General features: G+C 58.5%; 1 long non-coding RNA gene across 1 annotated transcript; it reads left to right on the top strand.

The window, feature by feature from the left end:
* The first annotated feature begins 3,490 nt into the window (after window positions 1-3,490).
* Window positions 3,491-8,779, top strand: LOC118152368 (uncharacterized). Its single transcript, XR_004741117.3, has 3 exons — window positions 3,491-3,601; window positions 5,047-5,175; window positions 5,990-8,779. It is a non-coding gene; the product is annotated as an uncharacterized LOC118152368 (long non-coding RNA).

Here is an 8,779-nt window from a genome sequence, read left to right as displayed (position 1 = left end):
GTAATTCCAGCTACTCGGGAGGCCGAGGCAGGAGAATCACTTGAACCCAGGAGATGGAGGTTGGAGTGGGCCGATATTGCACCTTTGCACTCCAGTCTCTCGACAAGAGCAAAACTCCACCTCAAGGAAAAAAAAAAAAAAAAAGCCTGCCAGATGTGAGGCCACACCGAAGCTTCCTGGGGGCCTGGGCTTTCCGGGCTCAAGGCTCTTCCTCCTGCCAGATCCATCAGTCACCCGGAGATGGGGCGGGTGACAGAGCTGAGGCCAGAACGCACAGTGTCCTCAGGCTTTGCCTGGACTCCTGTCTGTACACGGACAGCAGCCCTGCCTCCAGGTGGCCAGGGGCAGGACCCAGGGTCCCAGCAAGCTTGCCTGTGTCAACCCTTTTCTAAAGCAAGCAGCAGAAACGAATTCTGGCTTCAGCCAGGAAAGAAGGAAACAGAAAGAAGGAGAAAGAGGAGAAAGGCCAGGAGGGAAAGGGGAAAGAAAGGGGAAGGAGGCAGGGTGGTCTCGAGGATGCACCCTGAGCTCAGGGGGCCCCGGCGGAGGACGGAAGTGCTTTGGGCTCGCAGTCGCCCCTCCCGGGGTTATCAGCCGCATCCTTCTGCAGACGCTGTAACTCCGCAGGATAATTCACTTCAGGAGATTCCGGGCTTCCAAACTATCAGGCAGCCCCTCAAATGGATGTGTCCCTCTTTGTTCACTTTCCGAGTGGGGACACAGCCTGGTGCTGCCCGGTCAGGGGCTCCCATGGTGTGAGCAGGCCCTCTGCTGTGCCCATGTAGGCAAGGACTGAGGTGGAGGGAAAGACCCCCAGTGCCTGCCCGGCGCTGGCCACACTTCTGCGGGGAGCACAGCTCCATCCAGCTGTGGGGGCTCAGAGCTGGGGAACCCTGGGAGGCACTTGCTGGCCTCCAGGCCCAGGCCAGGCAGCAACCTGCTTCGGCCACAGGCCTCCTCGTCCCCCCAGGTGGCAGCTGACTCCCTGTCCACAGCCAGCTCTGTTCCAGTGGGGAAGCTCCATCCCAGGCCAGTCTGCTGGCAATCCCACCCGTGCTTCCTGTGGGAAGCTCTGCTATGAGGTTCCCGTAGCCCCCCTGTGGCAGGCGGCTGACCGAGGGCCGGCGGACAGGCCAGCCCAGCTCCCCAAGCAGCATTTCTCATTTGGAGCACGAGAGAGTGGAGTTGTGTTTTATATTTGTGCCAAGAAATGGCTCCAAGCACTGCAGACGTGGGTTCTGGCAGAGCCTCCAGCGGGGGAGGCCACGTGGGGCCAGCAGCCTCCTCCCACCCAGGGCCTGGCCCGGGAGGTGAGAATTCCACGGAGGAAGTGCACACACAGCACTTGGCAACCTCCCCTGGGGAAGGGCCATCCCCTCCCGGCTGGAGAGGACCCCAGGCTGAGGGGGGAGGCGCCTGCCCGGGTCACACAGGGACCCTGGGATGTGGCAGAGCCCAGCAGCAAAGGTTAAGTGAGGTCAAATCGGCACTGAGCGTGGGGCGGTGCCCGGGCTGGAAGGACAGTCATCACCTCCCACCCCAGCAGTTGGCTGAGGGCTTGTTTTTGGTGGAGTCAGGGTCTGGCTAAACAGACTGTTAGAAAAATGCAGAATTCCAGTCCACACGGTTTTCTGGGTAGCAGAGGGTTTGGGAGAAATCCCTTCTGCTACGCTTCTGTTGAAAGTATTTCCGCAGCCCATACTCCCAGCAGGGCACAGCCCCTCAGGAGCTTGTGACGCCCACGGGCCCTGGTCACAGGGAGGCCCCCAGATGTGGCACTGAGCACCAGGTCTCCTTGTGAATGTCCCATGAAAGCAGGGAGAGCCCCTTCTCTAGCTGGTGTCCCGTGTCCTCATCAGGAGCACATACTTGGAGCCACACTGCCCTGGTCCCCAACTCTGGTGCTGTGGCTTGCTGTGTGTATTCTTCCATTCTCACACTGCTACAAGGAAATACCCAAGACTAGGTAATGTATAAACGAAAGAGGTTTAATTGATTCCATTCTGCATGGCTGCGGAGGCCTATGGTGGAAGGGGAAGCAGGCATGTCTCACATGGCGGCGGGAGAGAGAAGTGAGGACGAGGAAGAGCCCCTGACAGAACCATCAGATCTCATGAGAACTCCCTCACTATCACCGGAACAACTTGGGGGAACCGCCCCACAATCCAGTCACCTCCCACCAGGTCTCTCCCTCCACACCTGGAGATTACTGTTCAAGATGAGATCTGGGTGGGAACACAGAGCCCAGCCATACCAGCCGCCTTGGGCAAGTGTCTCAGCCTGTCTCTGCTTCCTCATCTGAATGATCAGGTGAGTGAGGACACCCATCTCTTGGGGTTGTGCAGGCAGAAAACAGTGCAGCTGGTGCACATTTGCTGCTCCCCTCCCCTGCCAGGGCATGAACTGTGCCCCCCACACCAGCTGCCTGTTCAGGGCCACAGGGGACCCCTGCGGCTCTCCATCCACCCCACGTCTTACAGACGAAGATGCCTAGGCCGCAGAAGTGCCGGGAGGTCAGTGTGGCAGAGCTGGGGCTGAGCTCTGGCCTCCCAGGGCGGGAGGCTCCTCCTGCACCCTTGAGCCTGGAGCACCTGCATCAGCCTCAGTGCATGTGACTTCCCACAGGCAGATGCCACCTTCTCAGGGGCTGCAGGCTCCTGTTCGAAGATGGAAGATGCAAGTCTGAGGGGTACAGCCAGAGTAGTGCCGGGTCAGAAGTCTGTTCCAGCCACGATTTCTGCGACCTCTGTCCTAGCCCTCCTTTGGAAGGTGGGGGACAGGGACCTAGAGAGGCTTCCTGGGCCCTCAGTGTAGCACTGCCTCTTCCTGAGAGCTCATGCAGCCAGGAGAGAGGACATATCAGCTGTCATGGGTGGAGGGAGTGGGACATAGAGGAGGCATTCCTCTGCATCTGGGGCAGCATGAAGGGGAGGGTGGGTTGAGCAGAAGAGTCATGACCAGAATCAGCAGGACCCAGATCAGGAGGCTGGGCGAAGCAGTGGATGCAGGAACGGGTACCCTGCGGGGGCCGATTTAGAATCCAGAGAAGTGGTGCCCAGCCCCAGGGAGCTCAGGGACTGGGGTGGTGAGGCAGAGGGGCTGGCACCAGCAGGGCAGGGCTGCCACCTCAGAGTGCAGATTGCAGGTGTGGCCAGGTTGCATGGAGTGTGGCAGGGGCAGGAGCAAGGATTTGGAGCAGACCCTTGAGACCCAGAAGAGCTCTGCCAAGCGTCAGGCCCTCTTCCCCACAGGGAGGATGATGGGGCCTTCCTCCCAAGTGGATGGGGTGAGCTAGTGCAGGTGAATGCTGACTCAGCATAGGTCCACACCCAAGGAATGGCAGGACCTCCGTGCACGCTAGGGGTCAGCATGGAGCCCAGGTCGGGACATGAGTGGGTGGGGCAGGAGCTGCCGGCTGAGAGGCTGGAGCTATGCCAGCTCCAGGGGAGGAGGGCAGCAGCCCATCCCTAGGAGGAAGAGGGAAGGCAGTAAAGCTGGGCAGGGACCTGGCGGGAAAAGGAGCAAGCCCCGGCAGAGAAGACTCACTGCCTCAGTGAATGGGGGCCATTGCTCAGCCCTGCGGGAGCTGCAAGAGACTCAGGTGGGCCATGGGGAAAGCCTAGAAGGTGGGGGCATGAGCTGCATGGAAACAGCACTGAATGCCAGGCTGAGGGGCTTGCACCATGCCATGTCAATTCCATGCAGTGCAGACCCGTGATGCAGTCCCTGCCCCACCCTGAGACCTGCCCAGCAGCCACCACCAAGATGCCCACCAACTCAGGAGCCAGCGAGGAAAGCAGGCCCTGGGCAAGGGCTGGGTGCCAGGGAAAGAGTGTACTGGGCACAGGAAATCACTCACAGGCGCAGAGGCTGGAGGCGAAGCAAGAGAGAGCAGGCATGGGTGGGTGCGGGGCTGCAGAGGGCGCTGGGGGCTCGGGAGCCAGGGGAAGATGCCCTGTCCTGCAGCTCGGGAGTGAGGCCAGGACAAGCTGAGGTTTGCAAGCCTTGGCACGGAGCTGCGTGTGAGGCTTGCTGGAGACAAAGCTAGCCAGGAGGGTAAGAACAAGAGGGGCTCAGAGCCTCCCAGAACCTCGACATTTAGGAGGGTGGAGAAGCAGCCAGGGCACCAAAGAACAGCCAGAGATTCGGGGACACAGGAGGGAACCAGGAGCTGGGACCCAGGCCAAAGAGACTAGAGGAAGCTTCTGGAAGCCTCAGGAAGCCCGAGGGGCCCCCAGTAAGTGCTGTGGAAGTCAACTAAGGTGAGGCCTGGGAAGTGGCCTTGAATTTATAACAGGGAGGAGAGGCCTGGGTTTTGGGCCTCGGGCTTGGGAGTTACAGGGGCAGAGAACGCCCAGGAACCAGGGGTAGCTGGGTTGGTGGGCCCCATGGAACTGGGAGCTCCTGGCCTCCAATCCCCCAGTGACACGGCCAGAGGGAAGCCCAGGGCGTTGCCCTGTGCCCAACCTGATCGATCGCCAGAGCCTCTGCTGGGTCTAGCCACAGTGTAGCAGTGCTGGGTCGATGGGACCCCAGCGGGGCAGGCAGGCCAGGCTGTAAGAGAAGCCTTCCTAAGAGGCCGCCGCTTTGGCAGTTCCCCTTCCGCCATGCCAGCACCACAGACAACAGTAACGGGCTCTGCTTCTGAACAGCCATCCTCACCGTCACCCCTCCTGCTGTGGGGATGTGAGGACAGGAGGGAGCTTTGGAAACACAAAACTCCACTTCTAATCGGGGATGTATTCGGCTCCTAATCATGAAACGAGCTTGCTGTTAGAAAGTATCACAAATGAAGGGGCCTCACACCACAGGTATTTACTGTCTCCCAGTCCTGGAGACCAGAGCCTAACACCCGGTGTCGGCGGGCCCCGCTGCAGAGGGAGACCCTGGGGAGCATCCTCCTGGCCCTTCCCATGCCCGGGCACTGCTGGCCAGCCTCAGTGCTCCTCAGCTTGTGCCACAGCCCAACCCCTGCCTCCATCTTCACGGGCTCTTCCCGCGTGTGGGTGTGTCCACTCCTCATAATGTCACTGTCATCTGATTTAGGGCCACTCCAACCCAGTATCATGTCATCTCATCCTGATTGTGTCTGCAGAGACCCTGCTCCAAATCTGGTCACATTTTGAAGTTCTGGGTGCACACGGATTTGAGGGGACAAAACTCAGCCCATGACAGGTGAGAAGCAGATTCTTCCTGGAGGGGAATTCTGTTCCTGAGAGAAGCCTGTGTCCACCTAACCCCTGTTGGTGGCAGGACCCCTGTGTGGGCATCGGGGTGGAAAGTTCCCTGCACCTGACTGGGCGCTGACTCCGTGCTGGGTTTTCTGAGGTGTGTGGCCTGGCAGCTCCACCCAGCCCTCCATCCTCGAGGCCACCTGAGATCTCCATCCTACAGGCCGGGGCTGTGACAGAGGCCCCCTCTGGGACTGGGTGCTCTGTCCCTTGCTGGTGGGCATGCGGTGCTGCACACCCTGTCAGCTCAGTGCCCTCCGCACCTAGGTCCAGAGTCCCACGTGGACGATTCTGTGGCTTTAGGCTGCTTCCCACCTTCACTGGCCGATGCTCAAGCTGGTCTGATTGCTGCAGCCATGGCCTAGGGTCTGCCAGGATAGAGTGCCACCCCTCTTGGGGCCCTAGGGGGGCAGGTGGCCTTGTGAGGTGAACAGAGTAGACCCTCAAGTGTGTGTGTACAGAGGGTTGTGTGGGAGAACACCCCCTAAATGCGGTGCCTGTGGCCTGGGGAAGGGGATGGGCTTTGGCAGAGAATTGTCCAGGAACCTGCCAAGTCCAAGTTCCTCCGCCTACAGATGAGGAAGCAGAGACCCAGTGGGAGGACGGCCCAGGGCCACAGCCAGAAAACAGATGCTAGCCTCTGCCTCTCATGTGGAAGGGGTGGGAGACGCCCCCTCTTGTCTGACATGACCTCATCCTGGTGGTATTCAAGCCTGCGCTGAGTCTGCTTGTGCCTGTGTGTGTGTTGTGTGTTCAAGGGCGAAGAAGAAGTGGTCTTGGGCCAATCCAGAGTGGAGGACAGACCCTGTAGTGGCCCACGTTCCCCACCTCCAGGCGCTGACACCTTTGATTAATCTCCCCTGAGCGTGAGCAGGACCTGGGACCTGGGACCTGCGTCTGATCAGCAGAGCCCAGCAAGGCAATGGCATGGCTTCCATCACAGCACTGCATAAGATTGTAACTGGTCGTGCTGCCGTGTGTGAGCTGGCCCTGGGAGAGGGCCCTGTGTTCAGGAAAAATCAACCCATTTTGCCAAGGAGGAAACTGAGGCACAAAAAGTCTGGTCAACAGCTAGCAAGGGATTGAATACTGCAAACATCCTGGTGAGTGTGGATGCACAGTCTGCCCCAGCGGAGCCTAGGCTGAGACCACCGCCCTGGCGGCACCGTGATTGCAGCCTGGTGTGACCCTGAGCGGGGGACCCTGCTAAGCTGCACTCACACTTCAGACCTACTGCATCGTGAGATAAATATGTGTCCTTGAAACCACTAAGTTCATTGTGGTTTCCTACGCAGCTGAGGATTAGAAATATTCAGAAGCTTCCTCTCCGTCCACCTGACCCCTGATCCATCAGAAGCTTGCAGATGTGGATGACAAACAGTAACAGGAGGCAGGCAGGGGAGTGCCTATTCCAGGCGCTGCCTGTCCCCAGGACCATTCCCATGAATGCGCTCAGGGCAGCCTCTGGAGTCGTTCCTGGCACAGTGTTCTGAAAACGCACCCATTAACCTTCAGGGTTGACATTTACAGGAGCCCTCATTTTATGGGTCAGAACCATCCTGGAGAATGGCAGGTTACGACTCACAGAACCAAACTGATTCTCCCTCTTTGAACAAAACCATCAACAGCCCTTCTGTAAAATTCAGCTGCTGCTCAGAGGACCAGTAGTGTGTCTCCTCCCGGGAGAGGGGTAACTTCCCCAAGACCCGGGAAGAGGCGGGACACCAGCTGTCCACAGAGTGGCACCAGTCTCCTCAACAGACAGGTGTGGGCAGGGGTCAGGGCCGAGAGCAGCTTCTGGAACCTTCCAGGCAGCCTTCTGGTTTTATGGATGGAGAGGCTGGGGCCCAGGAGGGGCGGGGGCTGCCTAAGCTCACAACCAATGGCAGCCGAGCCCGTGAGACTCCAGGTGCTGAGGGCCCCAAGTGAGCACCTGCCAGCTGGCTCCCCATAAAAAGGAAAAAGGGAAGAAGGGGAAAGGAAGAGGGAAGGGGGCAAAGAGGGAGAGGAGGAAGGGTCCAAAACCATCTCAAATGGCACAGGAACGTCATCCTGTCCTATGAAGCCTGCTGAGAAGGCCCCTGTGGAGACTGCTCACCCTCGCCGAGTTCCCACAGCGGCCAAGTGCCCGCTGAAGCTGTTAGGCTCTAAATGTGCTCAGCCTTCTCACCAATCCTCTGCCAAGATTACCATCATCCCCATTTTCCCCAGGAGGAAACTGAGGCACAGGAAGTTGGTGACTTCCCTAAGGCTGCATCTTAAGAGGCAGAGCTGGAATGTGAACCCAGGACATCCAGTCCCAGAGCTCACGCTGCTGTTAACAGCAGCTCCCTACACACCATCTCCCAGACTTCAAACTGCAGGGGCCAGTGGAGAGGGACTCCCCTGCCCCACAGCCCCAGGTGGAGCAGGTGCACCCCCAGACCCCCTGCCAGCCCCGCCACAGACCACCTCCCTGCCTGTGCATGCAGAAACCATCACCTCTGCCATCACTCTATCCCAGCAGATGGACTTGCCAGACACGCAGTAGGCACTCAGTCACATCCACTGAATGGTGGCACAGCCACCTGCCCCTCGGCTGGGGGCCTGGCAGCGCTGCGTCTGGGTTTCTGGCCCAGGGCAGAGCTCCCTCACCCCCACACTGGGAAAGTGGCTCAATCTGTGGGTGCTATAGCATGGGGAGGGGTCCCAGCACTTTGGGAGGCTGAGGCAGGCAGATCACCGAGGCCAGGAGCTCAAGACCAGCCTGGACAACATGGTGAAACCCTGTCTCTACTAAAAATACAAAAACAATTTAGCTAGGCGTGTTGGTGCATGCCTGTAATCCCAGCTCCTTGGGAGGAGGAGGCACAGTAATTGCTTGAACCCGGGAGGCAGGGGATGGAGTAAGTCAAGGTCACACCACTGCACTCCAGGCTGGGCGACAGAGTGAGACTCTGCCTCAGAAAAAAAAAAAAAACAGTGCCCACCAGACACTCGTGAAAGTTGGCAAGACTGGCTTCATTGAGACCTCTGCAGTGGGGAAGAGATTCCAGGAAATGCTGTGAGGGAGGTATGCAGCTTTCTAATCCTAGTAGCCATGTTTTTCAGGAATAGAACGGGGGGCAGGTTGGCCTTCAGCAGTTCCCAGCTTGACTTTTCTCTTTAGCTTAGTGCTTTTGGGGGCCAAGACTTATTTTCCTTTCACACTATAAACTAAGTTCCTCCCAAAGTTGGTTGAGCCTGCACCCGGGAGTGAACAAGGGCAGCTTGGAGGTCAGAAGCAAGATGGAGTCAGTTAGGTTCACTGTCTCTTGCACCGCCGTAATTTTCTGTTACCATTTTTGCAGAGGCGGTCTCAGCACCGTGGCAGGCACAGCCAGAGCAAAAAGTTTGTTTTCAATGTTGAAAGGAAAGGCTGGGCCGGGCATGGTGGCTCACGCCTGTAATCCCAGCACTTTGGGAGGCCAAGGCGGGCAGATCACCTGGTCAGGAGTTTGAGACCAGCTGGACCAACATGGTGAAATCCCATCTTAAAAAAATAAATAAGAAAAAGAAAGGAAAGGCTG

Source organism: Callithrix jacchus, chromosome 3, assembly GCF_049354715.1.
Source record: "Callithrix jacchus isolate 240 chromosome 3, calJac240_pri, whole genome shotgun sequence".
Lineage (NCBI taxonomy): Eukaryota > Metazoa > Chordata > Mammalia > Primates > Cebidae > Callithrix > Callithrix jacchus.
This window is presented reverse-complemented; position numbering and strand designations above follow the sequence as displayed.